General features: G+C 38.0%; 1 protein-coding gene across 26 annotated transcripts in view; it reads left to right on the top strand.

Annotated features, from left to right (window-relative positions):
* Positions 1-14,111, top strand: part of RIMS2 (regulating synaptic membrane exocytosis 2) — a 575,734-nt gene that overhangs the window by 208,583 nt on the left and 353,040 nt on the right. The window lies entirely within an intron of this gene.

Genomic DNA, 14,111 nt, shown 5'->3' with positions numbered 1-14,111 from the left:
AAGTATTCTTTGTTATAAATTCCAATTGCTTATTCAGTCTGATAGTGTGTGTGTGTGTGTGTGTGTGTGTGTGTGTGAGAGATGGAGGTTGTTAAATTATGAACATATGTTTTGATGGTTCCTATGGCTTGTACTAAAAGGAGAAATTCTATTAAAGAAGGCTTTTACAATGCAGTTTTGTCACCCAGTTCTTCCTCGTGTAAGTTGCTTGCCTTTTGAGAATTTCTAATGTTAGAGACCTAGTAAAGAAAATATCTCATCTTTACTAAATATATATGGCTGAAGATCGAGAAAGAAATTCAGTGCACATGAGAATGCAATGAAATCTGAAATTGAGCGAGGATTAACAGTGCATCAAATATTGAATGGCTTGGCTGGTCTTCCTTGTAGGATCTCCAAGCAATCTGAGCCAGCTTATTTTAGAGAGTTTAAAAAATACCTATGATGCAGTACATATCTTCATTTAGCAAATAAAGAGGAAGCTTTGAATATGTTGACATTTTACTGATGAAAATGTATTTTTTGACCTTTGTTTTAAATATGGAATACCTTCACTTTACTTATTTTTTTAAAAAGCATTTCACTGGTTTTCCTCAGTGCAGTTGAGATTCACTTAACTAATTTACCTGGCCATATTTAATTGTTAGATGTATTAAAATGTATATAATATTTTATTATATAGTATATGGAATTATATTATATGGAATGCTACATGGAATGTTAGGAAACAAGGCATGTTAGGAAATTTTATAATAAGTGACCTATAGTATAAGATATTATTTTCTTTTGATTTTCTAATAGTTGGCTAAGGTGCCTGTATTTTATGACGAAAAACATTCTGAACCATGTATATTAGAATAAAAGAGGCAATCTGTTTTCTAAAAATTTCCATGACTTGAAGCTACCAGAGTTTTAGCATTTATACTCAATCTTGTGAATCTCTTTTTAGTTTTATTTCAATACCTATTTTTAATGTCAGCATTTAAGTGCTGATAAATATTAACATTAGGGCTGTGTGTATGATCACTTTTGAAATTGTGCTAATAGGGTTGGTTATTAACTTTAAGATATATGTATCTTAAAGAAACTGTGTACTTTCCTATCACTATGTCCCTGACTTCAAGTTTCTTTTATTATTGACATACCTATAGTTTCAGTGCCATTAAAATATTCAGGAATTTTATATTACTACAATTAAACATTAAATTATAGAATCTCTATAGCTTTCATAAGATCAATAATATCTTACTTTGATTTGCTTAGCTACAATTATTTTAAAATGTTAATGGATCAATAAAGAATTTACCCTTCTTTAGGAGAAAAGCCCTGTCTTTATATGTTCATATTAATTCGTCTTTTAAAAGTATATGGTTTTTTTACACAAATAGATTTACAGATTTTAATAAATAATCCACTGCTTGATTTACTTATGAAACAAGTCCAGTGATATAAATAGTATTATATTAGAAGTATAAAAAGTGAAAAATAAGTGTCTATGAACTTGCAGTTCTCTGTCCGATGCGATTTCTATGAGTTGGAATCTACTTGGTGGCAGTGGGTTGTTTTTCTTTTTGGGCTCATATTCGTATGTTGGTGATTTCTTGGGTTCAGGTCAAATGCAGTCCCCTTTCAAATGGGTCTATTCTGCTCTCGTTTTTTGAAGCAATAGCATAGGCATTAACATTTCCTTAACGTTGACTTAAAAAGTAAAATACCAATTATAAATCAGTTCCTGAGAAAATCGGTAAGCATGATCTGAATGTCATTAGAAGACAGGCTTTGACAGCCACTTCATGTTCTTTTCCCCTAAGCAGTAGACCCTTCAGTCTTATGGACTGGACATTCATGGTCTAGAACATTTCAAACATTAATTATATAACTCACACCTCTGGACTAGTTAAAATGTCATACTCAATGTTTGCTTTGTCATTTTTATAAACTGATGGAACAAAGCTTCATAGAGGTGGACAATAATAGTATATATATTTTTCAACTGCTTTCAGGAAAAGTCACTAGAGGAATAGTGCTGTGCATTGTCAGCAGACCATATATTCATAGAAGGGGACCTTCCAGGTAGCTAATTTTAATCATAAGTCTGCAACTTACCTTTGATCAGGGTTTAAGATGGTAGGACAGTTTATTTCTCAGACATGCTATCCATGAAGGGTAAGGCACCCAATAATCGCTACAAAAAAGCTCAAACTTTAACTTGCCAAAGGAACGAAGATTTAAAATATACCAATAATATTTACGTATCATGGTTATGAAACTGGAGATTAATATGGGTTGGTAAGCTATTTTATTACCTAATATATAATCAAAATTTATTTTTGAGTGAAAATAATTAAAATCTTTTAGACTAACTTTTATGTCGAAACCCTATAGCACAGCTGTTTTGTTTCTAAGTGCTGTTCACTGTATCTCGCACCACTAGGGTTCTGGGTACCAGTGAAGTACATGAGGGTAGTGCAAGGTGTGGACCAACTGCAGATCCAGCCCCCACCCACACACCCGGAGTTTCTGCCCTCTTTCCCCTCATAAGCTCAGTTGATAGGTTTTTATGAAAGGCCACTTTAATTTAAATTCCTGTTATCAAGCCTTTATATAGTAAACTAATTTTTCTTAAATTATTTAATCAGTACACAAAGATAATTGCTTTTGTTGAAGTAAAAAGTCCTCAAGTCCTGAATTCATTATGGAATCTAATGCGTGTGCTCTTGTCTTTGAAAGCAAACAGAAAGACTGGGGTGCTTGAAGGCGTGTTTCCGGCAGAGTTCTCTCTACTGCACTGAGTAGTCAGTTGCTTTGGCCCATGTGCAAGTGCACATGGGAATAATTACTATATATTTTAATTATGTTTATGGAAAACGGACTTAGCATCCTCTGTGTATTTTCATTTGCTGATTTAGCCATCTTTCTTAAACAATGAAGTGATCTGTATCTTCTTTAAATGTATCTATTTCTCTGACACTGAATGTATGTGACAGTGAATTTTTGCTGTACTGGTTGGCACACAGGGGCATAATATCACTGAATCTGTGCAGAGTGGATATTAGAGACAGCCTTCCTTTCCATTACGTGCGTATAATGAACTATGCAGATTGTCAAATTGTGAAAATACAAAGAAAAATTAGTAGACCAAAGAATATTGAGATTTGTTGATGTAGCTTTTTCATGAATAAAGCATCACATAAAATCTAGTGTGCTTGAAATAATCCAAGTTCACAGCTGCTGTCCTCCAGTCAGAATTCTCAGTGCCTTTTTTTTCCTTTCAAAATGTTCTGATTTGGTCATTCTGATTTTAAAAATGAAACGAATTTTAGATTCATTTAGTTTTAGCGTATTATATTCTTTCATGTCAAAAAATTGTCAAATCTATAAAACATGAATATTTTAAATAAAATATATTACCCCCACCCCAAAATAAACATTTAATTATTTAGTCTGGTGGGGTTTTTAAAATCCTGTACACAACATAAAGCATTGCTTTGGTTGATAATGAAGCCATCGGTTTGCAATCAGACATAATTATTGCCCCAAACACTTGTTATTCATCCTGGTACATTAGTAACTACCTTGACATTGAAAGAACGTAAAGTCCGCATGCTTACTTTTCATGGCTCTGTGAGGGCAATCTGCACCATGTGTGTTGTTTGGATGTGACATGATCAGAACACAGTTCAGTTTTCCTGTTAGAAACGTAGTTCCTCAGTACTCTATTTTGAGTCAAAAAGTGCCTGCTGATTCTCTGCTGTTATACATCCCCAAATCTCTAAAATGTTCTATATGAAGAAGAACGTGGCATTTGGATTGGGGGAAAGTTTGTTATACGGATGACACAAGTTTGCTTGCTAAAAGTGAGGAGGACTTGAAGTACTTGCTGGCGAAGACCAAGAACTGCAGCCTTCAGTGTGGATTTCAACTCAATGTAAAAAAAATAAAAATCCTCATAACTGGACCAATAGGCAAATCCTGGTAAATAGAGAAAAAAATGAAGTTGTCAAGGATTTCATCAATACTCATGGAAGCAGCAGTCAAGTGATCAAAGAATGCATTGCATTGGGTAAATCTGCTGCACAAAATCTCTTTAGTTGAAAAGCCAGGATGGTATTTTAAGGACTTGAGTGTGCCTGACCAAACTGTGGTATTTTCAATTGCCTCATATGTTTATGAAAGTTGGACATTCAATAAGGAAGACTGAAGAAGAATCAATGCATTTGAATTGTGGTGCTGGGGAAGAATGGTGAACCTACTGTGCGCTCTCAAAAGAACCAACAAATCTGTCACGGACGAAGTACAGCCATAATGCTCCTTAGAGGCAAAGATGGCCAGACTTTGTCTTGTGTACTCTGGACATGTCAGGAGAGACACTATACATGGTAAAGTAGAGGGACAGTGAAAAGGAAGGCGGCCCTGGACACATTGGCTGCAATAAGGAGCTCGAACATAAAGAGTTGTGAGCAGCTGCAGGGCTGGGCAGTGTCTTCTTCTGTTGGATACGGGTGATTGTGAGTTGGAACGACGGCAGCACCTAACACCCGCAGTTTGTGGCGTGCACACGTACATACACATCTAAATCACACGAAGTATTTTATAATATGTTTATGAAAATTTATTATTTTAATACTCCATTTATATTTGTAATCAAAATGGCTTTCAATTCAGAGATGTGCATGATTAAGGTTTTTATTAGATATTTACTTCAGACCTTAGTCAGTCTCACAATTACTAGTATAAATGCTCCAGCTGATACCAGTCTGAACTCTTTAAATATATATTTTTTTTACTGAAGGGACTTTGCTAAAGCTACTGCATTTGCTGATATCGCACAGATAGATTTCAATGATCCTTTCTTATTATCAACTTAGATATGGTCTTCACAGATCCCAGAAAAGGCAAAGAATATCATTGTCAGTCAGCCTCTTGCTATTGAATGTTGGCACACTTCTCTGAGTATGAAATGAACTAAGTGCTATCAGCGATTTTTTTTATTCTTTTATGAATTCCTCACCAACATTGGCTCCTCAAAGAAAAGAATTCCCTAAGCATAAGCTAGAACTTGTATCCATTTCTGAATTCAAGAAGCATTCAGGATCTCAGAAATGAGTGTAAAGCTTGATAAGGTGAGAGGGGATAAGCCATTGCTCTTTAAAAGTGGAGCTTCTGAGCTTTGCCTAGCCTTTTTCACACGATGCTTTTAGTGTGGCGTTTTTTATTTTAAACAGGAAACAAACACCTGCTCCATCGTTCAAGCTCACAGACTTTGGAGATTGCCAAGGTGGGGAGGGCACGGGAGGGAAGATAAAGCAATGGGGTGAGATGGTTGGGAAAGAGAAATCAAGGAGCTGGTGCAAGGTAAGCTATTCGGGGAGGTGGGGGTGTTGATTAATAGTTAAAATGATGTGTACCAATTTGATGATTTGATATGTAAATGTACACCTAATTTACAATAAGAACATTGTTTTTAAAAAATCTAAAATGGCATGTGGGGCCCAGCTTGGGTTTTATTCCACCACTGTCATAGACACACTAAAGTACAGCTGCTAGCTGAAGCCCAAATCTAGAACCCTCCCTTCTACCCCTTGAACCTTTTCTCATGTCATTGCCTGTCTCTTCTAATGACCGAGGAGACTGGTAAAGGGCAATGCCACGGTTAAGCAAGTATTGGTATGTTTCTGACTTTTCTATTGTAGTTCTTTTACGCTTAACACAGAACCTAAGGCCACATGTAAGGGGTGCTACTTTCTGGGTATGCCATGTGGGTCACATCACTATGTGGTATGCTTCTTGTGTTAGAGATGACATATTAACCTCTGAATTCCTCGCTCTTCGCATAATATTTGGTGCATGATTTGGACTCAGCAATTACTGGATAAGTTAACATGCTCTTGTGAATCCACATTTTCTTTAAATATGAAGCAGAAACAGTGCTCGTTATCACTTTGAAGGATTAAAGATTTAGGAGGACGTTGCTACAATAATGTCTGGCCTGTACAAGGTACTCTAATACCTCTTCATTTATGTAAATGTTTGTTTTAGTTTATCTCTCATCCCCATACGGACAAGGACAGACCTTGCTTATTTTCTGAGATCAAACAAGATCTGGTGCGTCCAGGCCATTGACTTTCCTTAATTGATCTAAGCAATATTTTATTTTTCCAGAATCAAAGCCTTACATGATTGGTATTAGTTTTCTTACTATTTTTTGAGGGGGGGAAAGAATACTTTTGAATGTTTTAAAATTTCCATTTTCAGTTCTTTATTGCTAATATGTAAAATCGATTTTATTTTTACTATTAAAATAACCTTGTATCTTTGGATTTTGTTAAATTTCACTTGGAAGTTCTAGAACTTACTTTGTAGAGTTGTTGTAATATTTTATGTAAACAGCGATATCTGCAGAGACAAGCTTACCTATCCTTTTGAATGATTATTCTAGCCACATATATCAAATTGGAACATTGTCCTTTCTCTTCTTTCTGCTATTTGAAACAGTGCTGTAAGATTGGTGCTATTTCTCTCTTAAACATTTGATAGAATTCTGTTAAAGCAAGACAATTTGGACATGCGTGAACATTTTGATTCCTATCTTGATTTCCTTTGTGAGATTTGTCAGTGTGGTATAAATTATGTTGCCATTTTATCTAAATTGACAAATTTGTACCTATCAAGTTGTGTTGTTATAGTATGTCTTTTTATCCTTTGATAGCCAGTGCACCTATCTTGATAACCATTATTGTATTTCTGATATTTATATTTTATAATTCATGATCTTTCTGATACTGGGTTTGCTTGATCAATCTGGGTAGTATCCTAGGTTGCCACATTTGGGGGCTTTGTTAATTTTCTGTGTTGTTTGTTATTTTACTGATTCCTGTCTATCTTAGTTAGCTTCTTCTATCGAGTCTTGGCTTCCTTTCCTCTTTTCGCTTAAGCTTGCTAAGTTGTAGTCTTAGGATTTTTTCCGAGTCGTAAATTAGTGAAGTTTAAAAATTTCTACATGTCTGATTTAAAAAAACCATTAACTTGCAATTGCTATTAATTTCTTATGCAACTCCTTGGTGTTCAGGTAATTTACCCTGTATCTTTTCATTTCTTTCAGATTTGTTAAGACTCATCACCAAATATATAGTCTGAACTTTTGTGGTCTATAGACGTCAGTCAGTGTTTGGTCAGATCTTCAATAGCTGTAGAGTTTAAAAAAAATATTATTTTTTCTCCAATGCTGAGAGAAGGATATTAAGTGTTTTGAAGATAATTAAAGAATTTACAATCTTCCATTTTAACTTTGCTAATTTTTGCCATGTTCTTCTGTAAGTTCTGTTACTGGTCACGTACATATTCATGACTTGTACTTTTCTGATGAATTATCCTTTTGATCTGGTGATGTGTTCTGATCTTATAAATATTCTGATTTTATAAATATATATGTAATATATAAATGGGTGGCTCTAATGAGCATACATTTGTTTTCTCACAGTTTAAAAAGTCAGATGCCTGAATTCAGGATACTGACTCTAAGGAAGGGATATCTATCTCTTTATCCATTCTGGGGGAAGATCCCTGTCTCTTTTCATTGTCTGTTCCTAGATTTCTTGAAGATTGTGTGATAGACTCGTCTCCTCTGTCAGCATTTTTATACTTCAAAAGAAACTTGAGTTTCTTGTTGTTAGGTGGCATTGAATTGATTCTAACCCATAGCGACCCTGTTCACAACAGGACGAAACACTGCAAGGTCAAGCGCCACCCTAGTGATTACTTGTAGTGCTGGTAGCTATGAGGTCAGCAGTTCAAAACTATCAGCCACTTTGCAGTAGAAAGATGGGACTCTCTACTCACATAAAGAGTCACAGTATCAAAAACTCATAGGAGCAATTCTAACCTATCTACAGGATTACTATGCGTTGACATTGACACGATGGCAGTGAGTATTTAAGACCCACCACACATTAATACTTCCTCTTTAACCTCACAAAGAAAACCTGTTCTCCAATGGGTTTAGAATGACAGGTATTGGATTAGGGTTAACACATTCAGGGAGGACATAATTTAATCCATGACATCCCCATACTTCCAAAAAGCAGCAGTCAATATATATATATTTTTAAGAGCTACTAGTAATTATCAAAGTAAAGCGAATACAAAATGCGTTCTCTTTGCCCTGAAGAGGAATGGTCTTTCCCTCTTCCCTGGGTCATCATATGGCCAGGATCAGGGAACACTCACTGGAGAAAAGTCCTGTGTTCAAAGTGCGGCAATAGGCCAGCACTCTGGTACAGAGGGGGGCTCTGTACAGTCCAAAGCAGGCACCAGTCTTCACTGAGCAGTGAACTCAGCGTATTGGCCTACCCAGATGCAGAAGATGTCTAGAGAAGTCCCTTTCCTAATATTTACTGCCATTTATCGGATATGTAATCTGTGCTTTTTCCTTTACATTAATTGCCATGGTGTCCCTTGAAGCTCTGTAGGAAGTATCATGAGCTCCATTTTACATTTAGTGAAACTGAGGCTCAGGGAACATATTAATAAGGAATTGGTCTTTTGAAGATAATCTAATTTAAAAGAGCTCAAGCAACAAGTGTACTTTTCTTGGCACACGTAGTCAGAAGAAATTAATGAGATGCAAGCACAGCTGAGGGGACTGCCAGCCTGCATTCCTTGGTGGATGGGTTAGAGAAGCTCCCAAGAGCAGCATGCCCCGCCCCGCAACCCCCCCCCCCACTACACCCCTGTCAACTCCTTTTCCTGTCTCCTCACATCACTGTCCTTTGGCTGTTTCTTGACATCTCTGCTTATAAATCTTGCTTTATTTATTTTTAATAGAGCCATTTGTACATATGATTTGCATGTTAGCCTTTGTTTTCAAGATATCTTTGGTGTTTTGCTCTCAGAATTTTCTCTCATAATCGCTAATTTTAGCGTTTCTAAGAAATAGTCCATGGTCAGTTCCAGACCACTGTAATAAGGTCAGCCATGCAATTATTTGTTTTTGTTTCCCAGTGCATATAAAATTGTATTTATGCAATACTATACCCTGTTTATGGACCAAGAGCCAAAGGCATGGTTTAAAATCAGATAGATATGTGCCAGGGTTGTATTCTCTCAGCATATTCATTTAAGCCACATGCTGAGAAGAAGCTGGACTATATGAAGAAGAAATATGGTCTCAAGGTTGGAGGAAGGCTTATTAACAACCTATGATATACAGATGATACAGCCCTTCTTGCTGACAGTGAAGAGGGCTTGAAGAATTAACTGATGAAGATCAAGGACTGCAACCTTTGATATCTATTACAACTCCGTGTAAAGAAAACCCAAATCCTCACAACCAGACCAATAGACAATATCACGATAAATGGAGAAAAGATTGAAGTTGTCAAAGATTTCATATTGTTTGCATCCACAGTGGGTGCTTATGAAAGAAGCAGTCATGAGATCGAACAACACCATGCATTGGGTAAATCTGCACAAGACCTCTTTAAAGTGCTGAAGAACAGGATGTTACCTTGAGGACAAAATTGTAGTTGACACAAGCCATGGTCTTTTCATTCATATTATATGCTTGTGAAAGTTGGATGTTGACTAAGGAAGCCTGATGGAGAATTGATGCATTTGAATTATGGTGTAGGCAAAGAATATTAAAAATATCATGGGCCTCCATAAGAGCAAACCAATCTATCTTGGAAGAACTATAGTCAGAATGTTCCTTGGAAGGAGGAGAGTGTAATTAGGATTTGTTATCAGGAGAGACCAGTCTCTGAAAAAGTACATCATGCTTGGTTCAATGGCAAGCATAAAAACAATTTTAAGGATGTCACAGAACTGAGTAGTGTTCTTTTGTGTGTAGGGTCCTTACGAGATGGAACCCACCTGGGAGTACTTAACAGTAGAGTGTAGGCTATTAAGTGTGTGGAGCCTTGGTGGTGTAGTGGTTAGGCGTTGGACTGGAATCACAGCATCATTTTGAAACCACCAGCCATTCCTAGGAAGAAAGATGCCCCTTTCTACTCCTGTTAACAGTTACGCTCTTGGGAACTCACAGGGGACTCTTCTACGCGGTTCTAGAGGGTCACTGTGAGTGGCTATTGACTCGATGGCAGTGAGTTTGTTTGCTTGTTTTGGGGATTTGGTTTTATTAAGTGTGTAATAAATAGCATTGTGAAGAAAGCTTGAACTATTAGGAGAATTATTAAAATGTGACACAAAGTGAGCACATGCTTTTGGAAAAATATTGCTGATAGACTTGCCTCAGTCAGTGTTGCCACAGCCTTTAATTTGTAAAAAACACAGTGTTTGCCAAGTGCAAAAAAGTGAGGTGATTGCCAAGTGCAATAAAGTGAGGTGATGCTTTACTGAACTCCTAACAGTAAGGTAGGCAGTTCAAACCCACCAGCCACTCCAAGGGAGTGGTGAGGCTATTTGCTACTGTAAACATTGACAGCCTCAGGAACCCTCCGTAAGGTCACGATGAGTTAGAATCCACTTGGAAACTGTGGGTTTGAGTTTTGCATAAAATTCATCATACCTATTTTGCTTGGACTTGCTGAACTTTTAAAATCTGTAAATTTGTATCTTTCATCTATTTTGATAATTTTTGGCCATTACAATTTTCTCCAATCTCACTCTCTCTTTTTCTGAGCTTTCCAGTTATTTGTATTTAAAGCTTGCCTGAACCGCACTCTTTTGAACAGAGTAAGGGGAACCACGGTTCAAACCCAGAAAAAGTGTGCATCTGGGTGATCACCCTCTACCATCTATAGTCGGTTTGTATGCTGAACAAATACTCTGAGGGGATGGTTTCACATGAAGACGAATGTGGCACCGGAATCGGAGGGAGACTTATTAACAACCTGTGATAGGCAGATGACACCATCTTGCTTGCTGAAAGTCAAGAGGATTTGACTTATTGATGAAGGTCAAAGACCTATCCTTTAGTATGGATTACACTATAATAAAGTAAACAAAAACCCTCCCAACAGGTCCAAGAAGCAGCAGCATAATAAATTGGAAAAAGGTGGAAGTTGTTAAGGATTTCATTTTACTTGGATCCACAATCAATACCTATGAAAAAGAAGTCAAGAAATCAAACAAGACATATTCCATTGGGCACATGTTTAATGTGCTGCAAAGCAAAGATGCCAAACCGAGGAACAAGGTGCACGTGATCCAAGCCAATGTCTCTTCATTCACCTCATCCACACGCAAAGCTGGACAATGAATAAGGAAGGCCAAAGAATTATATATAATATATTTGAAGTATGGTGTTGGAGTAAAATAGAATGCCATCACTGCCAGAAGAATTAACACATTTTTCTGGAAAGATGTGCAACCACAGAGCTCTTTAGAAGCAAGATTTTATCTCACACTGGACATCTCCTCAGGAGGGACCGAACCCAGAACAAGGATATCAGGCTTGGTAAAAGTAGTGGGCCGATGGGTCCCTAGACGTTGGAGCCAACTTCAGGGCACTTCACAGCAACAAGACATAGTTCTCAGAAGGAGCTCTGGTCATGCAGTGGTTACATGCTTGGCTGCTAACTGAAAACCCAGTGGTTCAAACTCACCAGCTGCTGCAGGCGAGAGGTGGCAATCTGCGACTCCCCAGCACGGCACGCAGCCATGATCTACTCTGCCTGGGGGGGGGGGTTGCTGTGCTTCAGAAGAGACAGGATGGCAGTGGTTTTGGGGTTGATGATTATCCTGTAGATTCTTGTCATTTCTTTACATTGTTTTCTCTTGGTTCTTCAAAATGATTTATTTCCATGGTTATTGATTCTTTCATCTAACGCCTATCTAGTGAATGCTTAAAACTTAATTTTTTTCACCTTATAATTTCCTCTTCTTTTTTTATAATCACAATTTTGCCGTTGAGATTTTTCTGCCTTTTCTTTCATTTTGAGCATATGGCTTGACGTCCGTGAACAGTCATTATGGTGGCTCTAAAATTCCTTTATGAAAATGTTAATATCCATGTTATCTCTGGGTCAGTCACCACGGAATGCTTTTTCTCTTGGGTATGGATCATGGGTTCTTAATTCTTTATATATCAGGTTATTTGGATTCTGTCTTGGAGCTTGTTAACAATACATTTATGCCAGTTTGTGGGAAGAGTGTTTGGGTTTTCTTGGGGGTGGGTGTTAAGCAGATACTTAACTTGGCTGATTGTTGGCTACAAACTCTGCTTCTCTTGCAGGGGCAGCTGCTGAAATCTTAGTTTAATTAATTTAATTTTAGCTGAGCAGCTTGGCGGCACCCTGTCCATGATGATGATTTGGGCAGCATTTATCATCTACAGAATTTTGCTTTCCCTTTCTGTAGATTTCTTATTCCCGCCCCTCATTTTTCCTACCTTCTGCCTGTGTTCAAATGCTTTCTCTCCCCTCTGTGTTAAATCCATGGCGACCCTGGATTGTCTTCCATAGATGACTTCTGGACCGGATGCTGCTAAAAGCAATAACCAGGGAAGTTAACCCCCTGCCATTCTCCCAAGAGTCAGCTGTACCACAGGATCTGTTTCTACCTTTTTCTCTTTCTCTGGGCCGGCCTTCAGATATTGACTTGTTCACATTCCATCCTGAGCTGATGCTTTTTAAAAACTCTGTGGGAGAGTTAGTATGATAGAAGTTGCTTGGCTATTAGAGAAGAACCTGTTCTTTTATATTTTAATTGCCTTTATTAACCATTGTCCCGGCAGGAATGAGATCTGTAACTTTCTTCTAAGCCAACTGCACTCCTTGTAAATATGCTTTTCCAAGTGTCATTGGACAACCACTCTTCTGTCCACTGGCTGTTTAGGAACTTCATGTCCTAATGAGATTGTTGTTGGACAGGTTGGAATACATAGAAAGCCGACAGCTCTTAAATGTTCTTTCTTTTCTACTCGGCATCATCCATATCCTAATGATGATTGCTGCCAATAAAATGTGACCAAGATGTGCAGACGTTCTTCACAGAAATTACAAGGTTGATATGTCTAATATAATTACAAGAGAAATTGTCTAATCAGATACAGTAATGAGCTCAAAACTACCATATTTCATCTTCATTCTCTAATTGGATGAGCATCCTTTTCACAGATGACTGCCAGGAATTTTAAAGGAAATGTAGCAGTATTTGTGGTGGCACTGAGGAGGCTCAAGATAAATTCTGCATTGTGGGAGTGGTCACCTGCAGCTTCTTCAACTGGCGTCAAAGGCAATTGAAGAAGGCAAAAGTGTGCGCTCAAAGTTTTATGGTAATCATTTGTAATAATGACCAATGTTTTGAATGAACAGTTTCCCCCCCAAAGCCACAGTGTGTTTTTGCAGTACATTTCTGACCTTTTTTTTCTTTGAGTCCTGCTGAGTTATATAATAATTTTGAAACACAGCAGGGTGATCCTAAAGTAGGTCACACTGCCTTTTCTAAAGAAATGGAGCAGCTAGTATTAAAAGTTATTTGCACAAAATGTAAATCTGATGGAAAAAATACACCGAGAACAATGTATCTCTCAAAGAGTATGACTGCATTTCCTATGAAGCACATATAGCTAGGGAAACACTCATTATTGTATTTCTTACACAAATGATCTTGAGTGCCATGGCTTTTCATTCTGAATAACCCTCTGCATGTTATTTTCATAAGCTCCTTATATCAGCCTTCTTTTACCTGCTGCTGACTTCAGTGCCTGTTGATGTGGAGGCTTGGTTCCCAGCAGCAGACCCCACAGTTTCTAAAGCAGCCCTGCTCTTTGCAGCATGCCTGCCCTGTTCTGCACCCTCCAATGCAGGGAGAAATAGCTGTCCCTGCCCTGGAAGAGCCTTGCCAGTGCAGCCCATGGCAGACTGGCCCCAGTCTGTGCCCCTCGGGCCATAGAGACCACCTTGGGCAGTTTGATTCTTCCACTCACACAGACTTCGTCAGGCAGGGGTGGGAGCCATGGGCACAGGAGGGTCATGCTCCCTTTGTTTGGACAAGACTTGCCTGGGAGTCCGGTGGGATCCGGGCACTGTATACCTGCTGCACCCAGTCCTGCTGTCTGGTTCCACACGGAGCCCGCACAGAGGACCTGGGTCCGTATTGACCAGCCATCCTCTGATCTCCTCTGTGACTTACTTGGGCCCTATTGGGTT

The sequence above is a fragment of the Tenrec ecaudatus genome, chromosome 5 (genome assembly GCF_050624435.1).
Source record: "Tenrec ecaudatus isolate mTenEca1 chromosome 5, mTenEca1.hap1, whole genome shotgun sequence".
Lineage (NCBI taxonomy): Eukaryota > Metazoa > Chordata > Mammalia > Afrosoricida > Tenrecidae > Tenrec > Tenrec ecaudatus.
Note: the sequence above shows the minus strand (reverse complement) of the source record. Positions and strands in the feature narration are given on the sequence as shown.